Below are 11,598 nucleotides of genomic sequence, written 5' to 3'. Positions count from 1 at the left end.
TGACTTCAAAGTAGGAGACCCATTAAAAAAATGCAGCTCTTGGTGTGTAATGCTACAGTCTTTTGTGTTTTCATTATAACAATTACAACAGAAGACCTTTGTGCCAGATGTTGGGTCACTCACGAGAAACATCTGTTAGTAGCACGCAAAACCTGGCTGGATCAGGGCCATTAGGAAAAACAAACAAAAATACATTTTTTGTTTTCATTACAAGAATTATTGTAATTCTCCCAAGAACATGATCTTTCCCCACAAGAGGAAGATTTTGTGAGCCATATAGACTAAAACCTGAAGACATGAGATCAGTGCCAGAAAGAGCTTTCCTGGAAACTTCTAGACTCATTTGGATCTGGCCTGAAACAAAGCAGAGAACCAGCTTCTCTTTTCTCTGACAAAATAGATTTGTTTTTTCCCTGCTGTCTGAGGGTAAGAAACCAGCTTCAACAAAAATCATGCATAGGACATACAAAATTTCTTTTTTCTCCTCCAGTATTTCCCCCTTTTTTTTTCTCTCCTATTTGATAAACCATTTGGACTGGGGTCTATTTCAAGCTGTTTGGATCATTAAAGGTTTAGCAAGAAGTTAGGTCAGAGTTTTAGGTAAAAGCTGCATGTCAAGTCGATTTTCAAAGGCTGGTAGCCAAAGTTCACACAAGGTAGTCTTGTACCCCAGCAGCGGATGGGAATCAGTCCCAGTGGATTTGCTCTTGGAAGGGCATATTTGTACTGGTTTGTGCTAGCGGGAGATATGTGGCCTGGGACACAGGCTGGAGGTCTTCTCTCTGGGAAGGGTCATATGCTGAGCTGAAAACTTGGGGCCATGCCCAGCCATTCTTAGTAGCTGAGCTCACATCTGCAGAAGATCTCTGAGAGGAACTCCCAAAAGTATCCGGACCAACCGAAGGAGACAGCCTGGTTTTCCTGCAAAGGAACACAGCTATTGTGCTATTAAAATATCCTTAAAGTGATGAGGGAAAGTGGAAAGGTCAAAACTAATGGCAATTGCACAGATATTGTGCTTTCAGCAACATAACTGTTAAATAAAGTTCACTGGGGTCAGTGATGATGGTGGAATATGGCCAAGGGGTCCAGGGTAAGGATTAGGCGTATTTGAGGAAGATGATAGAAGGAAGACCTCATCAAGACTTTTATAAAATGTTGGGGAGACAGATGTGTTTGCTGAAGGTGAAAATGCCTCAAAATATACAGTTTTTTTTCTTTTTTTTTCCTGTGGAGCGTGTGGATTTGCAGATCAACAGTTAATCTTAGATCAAAGGTGGAATTTCTCATGATACAATCAAGGAAATGTTAAAATCTCAGGAGAATCAATAATTTAATGACAACAACTTATTTTTCACCCTTATTTTACCCAACCTATATTTGGTCACAACATTTTTCTTAGCTGCACCGCCATCCCCCCTTCTATTTTTAATAAAAACCTTGGGGTTTTGCTGGCACAAAAAAAGGAAAACTTGCCTCATGGATACCAGCTGCCTGTTATAGTCTTGGTGTTGGTCCTGTACAGACAGGCAAGAGATGGATGGAAGTACAGTTGCTATTGAATACTGCAGGAGAGAGGAGGTTTAGGGGAGTGTTAGCCTGTTCCTCTTCATATATGAATTTGCCTGTGGAGCACATAGCATGCACTGCCCATGTAGGACACTGCAGATGTCAGGCCAGTATTTTCCATGACCTGTCTCAGCATTATTCTCTGCAAAGACCTTGGGAGTAATACAGTGAATCCCCTTAGTGAATTTTGCTTTTGCTGGCTGACACTGGCTCACTACAACTTTTCTGCCTGGAAGGTCCTGCTCATATAAGGGAAGGAAATGCAGACGGTCACAAACCTCATCCTCCTGGAATGAAACAAAAACATGCCTCTCTGGGAACACCTGTTACTGGTTTAAATGTCTGTTTACACTGACCCTTGAAGCAAGCTGAAACTGAGAGAAGGGTGGGGCTTGGAAAGGAAAGGACAGCTGAGAAAGATCTGTTCTGCATGCAGTGAAGATTTTTAATTTGCAAAAAAAGCCAGAACTCAGACAACACTGTCTAGTGGTGTCTTGATGGGGCAGTAGGAAGCCGGGCCATAGAATATAACTTTTGTCTAATGTCAAGCCAAATGCCCAACAGGTGTAAATTCCTATAAATCACTGGAGCTTTCCTTCTGTATGTTGTGCTGTTCTGTTCTTTTGGGGCACACAGACAGGCCTCTGTTTGGGCTTTCTATAGGGCATTAGAAATTTCTGTACAACGTGCCTCCTATTTTTGATGTTTTGTCAAAACATGACTAGTCCAAATTGCATTCTTTAACCTCTTTCAGTCACTTGTTACCTCCTGCATGCTCAGGCTATATGCTGGCCTCTGTTGCACTCATCCCTCCTGTTCAGTCAAGCACACAAGTTACATCTACTAAAAGAGAAGCTGAGAAATAGATTTGAAGTCAGCTGGACAATGTGATGACTTGACAGCTTCATGACCAAAAATGTCCCTTGTTTTCTGGACTCCCCTTGACAATCCTACATAACCTCCATGGAAGCAGAGGCAGGTGTGCTGACCACAGCCAGCATGTGTGCCCTGTCTGAGGACAAGCTGTCAGGAATCAGTCATTCTGATTTGGATGCAGAATCATTCTGCTTCTGAACTCTTTCAAAATTTTAACTTTACTTTTTAATTAAGTGAGCTTGCAGGAACATGTGCAAGACCCCCTGATACTGTAAGTGTGTTGTTTTGCAAGGGTCACCTGCAACCAATGATGAAAATATTTAATTTCTCTGTCCCTGCTCATCTCTGCTAACCTATTTCTTTATTTTTCTCCTTAGCATTAGCTGTTCTGTCTGGAACATATTTTAAGAATTAAGAATTGAAAAACAACCACTGGCTTTTCTCCACTGTATGATAGTTTCTTAGAACATCTTAACAGCCTGTATTTATCTGTTTCTAATAATGAGTAACTGGCTGAGCATAAATGTTGTTGTTTTTTTATCCTTACCTATAGAGTACATTCTGAAGCAGTTCAGAGTTCAGATAATGAAGGTAGTTTTCTGTGCACAGTAGATGAAATGGAGAGAAGTTAACCCTTACAGAACTGTGAACCTGTCTTTAAAAAGGACTATCTGCTATTCAGTGTGGCTGAATGTAATATTAAAGCACAACTTAAAAACAAAGCATTTTACCATGATAATTTCTAGGGGAAAATGGACTTCAGAGCCTTACTTTTCCTTGTAGGTCTTCAAAATTGTCTACATAATATTAAAAAGACCAAACAATTACTAAACTTGTCTTTGCTCTAGATTTTAAATGTGTGTACAGAAAGCAGAGGGGAAAAAGGATAAATTCACATTATTGACAGACATAGTCAAATTTACATTGATTTTTCCATTGACTTGCCGTCCATGTAATACAGGAAAACTGGCATAATACAGAACAGTGTTGCTGTTCAGATACTGGGACTGCAAATACTGATTGCTCTATCAACACCCTCCAGGGCAATCATTACCCACAGTGATTAACATGTCATGCATGGTTTTAGCTGCAATCAGCTGACAATATCTGGGTTTTCTGCATCTGACATCTGAAGAACAAATATGGTATGGATCTGAGGTCTACAGAGCTTGCATTCACCTGGTTAATAGGATAGTATCGGTCAGGGCTTCAATAAAAGGTAAAACTCTCATTTTTTTCACCTGATAATAATGCTTATCCTGGCACCAGAAAGTTGTTTCTGTTCAGGTTTCATTTGTTGCTGTGATTTCAGAGCATTCATAACTACAGGCACATTGTTGTGACACACATGGCACAGGTCAAGAAAGAGGACAGAGCTCCATAATCACAGCTGTTCATTACACTTCCTAAATTAATAAAGATCTTATTAAAGTAACAGAAAAAATATTATAGAAATTAAGAAAAAGGCTTACCCTGAATTTCATTAATTCAATACAGTGGCAGATAAGGTTCAAAACTCATTTCCCAAGCTCTGGGTTGAAGTTTGACTAGCAGTATAATAACATTGGTATAATACTATATACCAATATAGAATACTAGAAAGTAGAGGTTTTATCAAACCAGTCTGCAACTGAATGAATAAAGTCTGCTTTTCTGATAGGCAGGTGACACCTCAGCTCAGCTCACCTTCTTCATCTTCTGAAGCTTTTCAAACAGAAGCATTTCAAAACCTGGCAGAAAAGTTAATTTAGTTAATGTTGAAGATCTACGTTAGACAAAGCAAAAATTTGCTAAATGCTGCAGATGATTTTGTTTCAGCATAAGAAAAATAACCCATACCAATCACCATCATGGTACAGAAAGCAAGGCAGTAGTCATGCAAATGTATAGATGCAATGTGGGAAATAAATATTACTCAGTGTATAAATTTATTGAATAATAATAGAAATGAAATGTGAAAAGCTGAAATTCCAAGTCCTTCAGATAAGAACTTGTCCTGTAGAAATGGTGGTAACAAGTATTTCTCTCATATACATTACTTTTCCCTTTGGTATTCCTGCTCCTGTTAGAAGGCTCAGTGAAACCACCACTGTAATACTTTGTTTACTTCCAGATGCATGCCAAATCTCAAGTTCATTACAAAGACTATGAAATCATTATGATTTTCACATAAGAAATGAAGGGGCACATATGTAAGAACAGAAGATTTGTGTGGTAGATGGTGCTATTTTGCTATCTGAAATGATTATATATCTTCTTATCTCGGATATATGTCTTACAAAATCCCCAGGTCCAAGTCATGGATGATTCTGAGCATCTGATTAAACAGGCAGTGAAAATTGAAAGAGATTTTTATGCACAAAGTTGTATCACATCAGTAATTATATAGCCACATTTCCTTGGCACTCTGTGAACTGTCAACAGTGTAAGGCAATGAATTGTTTCAATTTCTCTTTTAAACCCTAGTGCATGCAGAAAAGCATTTGAACAGTTGAAATCTAGTTTATTGTACAATGAGCTCTGGTAGGTAAGTCCTTTAGTATAGGGGAGGTTTGTCACCAGCCAGCCCATAGTGAACTATTACTCAAGACTTCTCCTCCATCAGGATATGGAAATTAGATTTCAGACAGATGTTTTAATAAGGCGGATTACAAATTTAGTGTTGAACCAACAATTTCCTGTATGTGTATGTTTCAAACACTGATAAGCTGGAGCCCAACAAAGGTCAGTGGTAATAACATCACTGTGACAAAGAAGAGGATGTGGCTGTAGAGGGAGACCATCTGAATGAAGGGTATCATTTTTCTGGGACAAATATCCTTGTTCTAGAGTCTGGAGATAAAGGCAGCACAATGCAGGAGGGCAGGGTGAGGATCAAGACCACCAAAATTCCCTGAAAGCAAAGTAAGAGACTTATGTCTAGGTTGGAGAAAACTTATCTATAAAAAGGTAACCCCCAAAGCCCAGGTGAATGAGTGCCAAAGGACCATGAACAAGGCAGCTGGACTGACGTTGGAGCCAGGACTGGTGAGCTCTCTCCCTTTCTTCCATCCTTTCATGATCTCTCTGTCTCTCTGTCTCTCTCTTATTCATCTCTCTCTTCCCATTCACTTTACCCCTTTATCCAAACCCCACTGCTACATGCTTATCTGAGGAGGTCAGGGGCTAACACACCAATTTCCATGTCAAGTGTGACATTTACCAATAAAACTTTGTAAGCCCTTGCAGTCTGTCTGACTTTTGTCATTCTTTCCAACCACAAGCATCTATGAATCTTGTGTTCCCCTTAAGGCTGGGAGGCCACAGCTGCTGTGACATGTTTTTGGTATACATAACAGCCTCAGATGCAAAAGCCTTTTTCCTTTGGCCTGACCGAATGCTCACTGAAGTCAGGAGAAAATCTCCCACGAATTTCAAGGCATTATCAGTACCCATAAGGAATTTTTGCATTTTGAATTACTGCATTTAATGATTGCATATTAATTATTACTGTTGTTGCTACTCCATGCTAAGGTCAAGAAACTTATGCATAGAACTTTTCAATGGCCAGTCACTAACAAACATAAGTGTTTTCAGGGTGACTAGTTAGAAGGAACACACATCACTGACTAGGTAGCATATTTTGGCAATGCTGATCAGATAAATATTATATTTAAAAGTGTAACAGGTTTACTAGCAGCAAAAAGGTTGAAAGAGGCTTTACATTAATTGAGGTATTAAATATTGCAGAGGTGATGACTCATTACACCCTTTCTGGCACAAAATATGTATCAGAAAAACACATGGCTATGTTTTGAAAGTCTTCAAAAGCCTTGTGGGAATGTCAGACCTCTTTTGATGAGGTCATTTTCTGCATGTGTAGTACATAGAAGTACTAAGTGCAAATGAAAGGAGCAGATTCCAGTCCTATAGAGCATTTAGCCACGGCACAGCTGGCAAAAAAATACTATTTAGTGTAGTTTGGTTAAACTTCGGTTTTAATCTCAAGATGAGGAGTTCAAAAACACCTCTATAAAATATTGTGAAGGAAAACCATATGGAGTTTTGAGTTGCTGAAAAGCACAGATAAACATGCTGGCCTACAAAAAGCTGATTAGCCCTTAATTCTCTACAACAGTGGTGCTTTAAAAGTGGTTTTCAAAGTCAAGAGCCACATTCAGGTTTATGGCAGCTAAGGGACTACTTTTGGTTTGAGATGATGAAAAAGAATGGAGTCCCAGGCAAAAGGGATGTTATTAGTAGAGCTCTTTTTTAACATCTGTGAAAGCATACAGAAAAAAGCTAATATCAACACAGCATTTTTTTTAAACTACCTGTCTTAATCTATTTGTCTTAATATTGAAAAAATACAGCAAAATCTCTACCCACTAAAATCATCTCTTGTCTCCCCAAATAGTTTCCCATGCACTGAAAACCCATTATAATAAGAGCTGTGATCTGCAGTATTTAACAACTTCTAATTGGCATGTGTAAGCATAGGCAGAGTTTTATTACATGAGTTCAGAGTTGGGTTCCATTGTACCCCATTGTCTCTAGCTTTGGTGATCCTGATTGTCTGTTGTACATTAAAACAACTCCGTGATTGAGAGGCTGGAATTATGTTCTAAGCATTGCTCAGAGCATGACAGAATAAGAATGGAAAGTTGTGTTTCAGATCAACACTGATGAGTAGTTTATTAAAGTATGAACAACTGACTGCTAATAAGAGCACAGCCATGGTTTCCTGATGACTATGAACCAGTTAAATGAGTAACTCTTCTGTAAGTTTATACTTGGCATGGCTTATTCATTAGTCTGCAAGCAACTTTTCTTCTGCATTCAATATAGAAGGTCTGGGGAGTTAATAAAATGAAGGAAAATAAAAATACCACAGAACAATTCAAGTAGTGAAAGCTAAATTATACTCTTGTATATTTTGAGACTAAGTGTTTTACCTGGTTGGTTGCACTCCAATCCCATTGACATCTATTGACATAGCTACAATATGTGTGGAAAACAGTACTGGAAGAGAAATTATGATATGCTACATTGATTTTGTAGAACTGTTGAGAGAATGCTACAAATTATATATTAAAATACTTGCATTTAAATAGTAAGAGGGGTCAGAAGTTGCAAATATGTGTTATTGTCACTATAAAATATTATAGTTAATTCTTATTTATTAATTATAGTATGTTAATACATGTATTAAATATAGTATGTTGATATAGTATGTTAATCTCAGCAAAATCTTTTGTGGTTCATGAGAAAGGTTTCAGATTTTATTATACATTTGAGACACTGTCATATTTAGTCTTTTACCAAGACCAGTACAAATCCTAGCCCCACTAAAGATTCTAGAAGATTTTGCACCAAATGAAGTTGAGAATTTACTCAGGAATTGCTGAGCTTATGGTGGGTGTTATATACCACTGTTTATTTGACTTTCGTAAAAATCTTATTCCAATTAATTTGCAGTCACATTCTCCAAAAAACAATGGCAGGAGGGATCCATTTTCCAGTCACATAGCTGTAGTGAGAAGCCTGTTTCATACAGTTCAAACCCTGATCTAAAGTTACTGTAAAAGGGAACTGGAGATTAGGATGTAGATCCATGAACTGGGATAGATACAGTCCGCAGGATGATACAGAAAACACCAAGACATAAGCATTAGTGGCAGCTCCCAGACAGAAAACATTCAGGTGGATCCTCTGACTCTAAAATGACATGAGCAACAAGAGAAACTTAAGCCTTCTGAAGGTCGGAAAAGTAAAGTTGATTAAAAGACCCTTATGATTGCAAAACATCACAAAAAAAGGTAGCCCAGGTAAATCAGGAATTTGGTCAAAATTTAACAAAATTCCTGCAAGATATTTCTTGGTTTTATTATCTGTTTAATTAGATTCTTATGAAGGTCACTACTGTTATGATTTTTGAATACCTTAAGTATTTAAGAATAGATATAATAGTTTATTTTTTACAGCTCCATAAACAAAGCACTGCAGGGATTTCTCATATAGGAATTTTCTTCATCTACTGCAGAAGGATGTACTTAGGTCAATATAGCAGTGATGATTAGTGTCTTACAGAGGTTATTTTTCTCTAAAAGAGGAGGGAGATTTTTCTCCCATTTGTTTAAGTTACTTTTAAAATGGAATACATTAAACTGGAAAAACATGTACTTCATCCATAACACAGTACTGAGATTTTTGAAACATTAGTGGTTCATATTCACAACCCATCTTTGGTGATTTGCTTTTTACAGGCAGATAATTCTTATATCCCTAGACTTTGTCTTTTTTGCATGGATATATAGCTGAAAAGATTGTCATGAAAGACCTCATCTACATGTATTAAAACTGACAATTCATGTTTAAAAGTTTTTTCAAAATGTTCCAAATATCACTTGCTAATTCAGAATGTCTCTATATGTGCCATTAGATTCATGAGCAATGCTTGTGCCCCAAATATGGGACAATCTATAAATAAAATCTCCAAAGTACAGTAAAAATATTATGGAAAATTAAAAGCCCTCAACTTGTAAGATATTTCTCTTTCTTTCTCACTGTTCATTCTGCTTATCTTTTTGTGGATCTCATTTTTTTAACAGTTATCTCTGCCAACACATGAAACTCATTTGTTCCTTAGAAAAGCAGTAGTGAAGATCATGTTAAGTGCAAGTGATGGGTTTTAAAATTAGCTGAAAGAATAGTACAGTACCTGTACAACAGTCACAATAGGGCTGCATACAAACTTCCACCTTAGTGCAAGAGGACACAATATCATCACCTTCCCTGACTGACACATGCTCAAATACTACCACTGACAGAGTTCTGAAAAAGAAGTATGAATGTGTTTATCTACTGGAGAGGCATTGCTTGCAGAAAGGGAACATTCCTTCCTAGTTTTTAATAGCTAAATTAAAAGAGCATCTAACTGGTATATGAGCATGAGACTGGTAATAACAGCTCACAATCTCTGCAATTCTACATGAATTATTTTTTCCATGGGAGGGAATCTTACTCAGGAGCAAAAGCATTCATTGATCACTTAGGACTGATTAGTCATATTAGCAAGACAGCTGCTTGGGATAAAGAATTTCTGTTTTCTGAACAATGAATTTAGATGTAAAAAGAAGGTGAAAAGGATCTGGGGGACATATCTCTAGCACTGGGATTTATAACATTTCAGATTCCTACCACTTTTCTGAGTATAATGTTAGAGAATGGCAGGGGTACAGGTCAGCAGAACTTTTATATCTCGGTTTTATATCTGTTTCTTCATGGAAATTCTGTTCCCTCACACTTTAAATCACAATAGTAGTTAGACATACAAAAAAAACTTTCGGTTTTTTCGTGCAGTAAGATTTCATTAGCCAAGATTAATGACCTTAGTCACAAAAAATCCAGATGTATTTTTGGAAAATGAAACTTCTAACTCACTTTCTTAACTCTGGGCTTACTGTCATAAGGAAATCTTAGGGATCTTTCATTTTCTGTCTCCCCATTTTACCCACCTAAATTTTATTTCTAGTTGTTTCTGATCCTCTGATCAGCTCTATAAAAGCATTGCAGTCTTGTGCTGGCTCTCCCAGTTTCTAGCTGTGTCACTGCTCTTTGTGAAGAAATTCAGCAATTGCTTTCTACTGTGTGAGTGATCAACGCACTCAAACTTTCCCAGGAGCTGTACTACTTCTTGGTCATCGCTGATCTACCAACAAAAACATCTCATCTTTTAAATTCAGCTCAAAGACTTTTACTGAACTGTTGTGGTGGCTGTGAAGAACAGTACTTTGCAGCTATTCTTTGTGCCATTAATAGCTTTCTTCAAGTTTTAGTAAATGAATCATGGGGTGTTCTAGTAGTGACTCAGAAGTCATCCCACATCATTACACAATTCATTGATATTTGATGTTTAATATATATGTGATTTTCTTTAATGAAAGAGCTGGACTAAATAAGCAGGAAAATGTCTGCTCTAAGTCACTTGACAAAAATCTTACATTCTTGACCTTAAAAAAGTTTTTATTTTTTTATAGCTTCCCTGACTGAAGTTGTATTAACAACTTCATTTATATCCAGAAGTGATAAATGTGATTCAAAAGAATGTTAAGAAGAGAATGAGATATATGTGGGGTGAAATATTAACAATTCAGCCAGGCGCTTACATATGCAAAATGAAAAGAGAAATCTTTTTTGTTGCCTGTTTTTTAAGAAGACAGGCAAGAGGATGATAGTCCAAAGGTTGTTTTTGTAGAACACAAAAATAGGCACCTTAAAGTTTTAGATATTCTCTAATTACAGTCAGCAAGATGTCCATTAACAAAAAGTCCTACAAACCTGATACTTATTGTATGCTGGGAATATAGTACAACTGTAGATAGAGGTTTAGGTTTAGACAAGATGTCTCTTTGAGGGTCAAGGTATGTGGAGAATGATTTGAGCAAGATGAAGACACTTCACTCTAATAGGTTATTCTACAAGACTTACAAGAGGTTCTTACTCTTTGTTTTATACTTGTGGAAAGGCTGAGGTTGCACAGGCATGGTGTTTTCCTAAATTATGTGTGTTTCTCCTAAATTATGCAGTGGCAGAGGCTCCAAAACTACCTCTGACCTGATCTAAGATATCCACAATGAAGAATTGTTTGGAGATGCTGATTTGTGCCTCTGTGTAGTACAGCTGTGTTAGCATATCTCTGAACCCCCAAATAATAAGCTCTGCTTTTCAAAAATGTGGATTTAGGCTCAATTATGTATTGCCAAAACTGTAGAATTTTCAGATTGGATGAGTGCCAACTAGAGCCAGCTTTGAGGTCTATGGATTGTCATATAGTCCATGCTGCAAACAAACAAAACCATGACTAACATTGCTGAACTGAGTATGAATTGGAAACAGTAGTAAGAGGACATCAACCACAACAACAACAACAACAGAATTTTTTTACTAAAACCCAGAATCAGTCTAGGTGCAACCAAATACATATTCCATGTCTTAGGTACAGGGTATAATTTAAGAATTAAGTAGTATCCTGCAATTATTTAAGTATTGCCATGAAGAAATAACATGGTAAAAAGAAAGTGATAGGTGAAAATATGCTAGTGTTCCTTCTTTGGTAAATCATAAATATAGCAGTAAATAAATAGAAGTAAATGTGTAGATGACAAAGACAAA

This window comes from Cyanistes caeruleus, chromosome 3 (assembly GCF_971803275.1).
Source record: "Cyanistes caeruleus chromosome 3, bCyaCae1.hap1.1, whole genome shotgun sequence".
In the NCBI taxonomy this organism is placed as follows: domain Eukaryota; kingdom Metazoa; phylum Chordata; class Aves; order Passeriformes; family Paridae; genus Cyanistes; species Cyanistes caeruleus.
The sequence above is the reverse complement of the archived record's forward strand: the minus strand, read 5'-3'. Positions refer to the sequence as shown.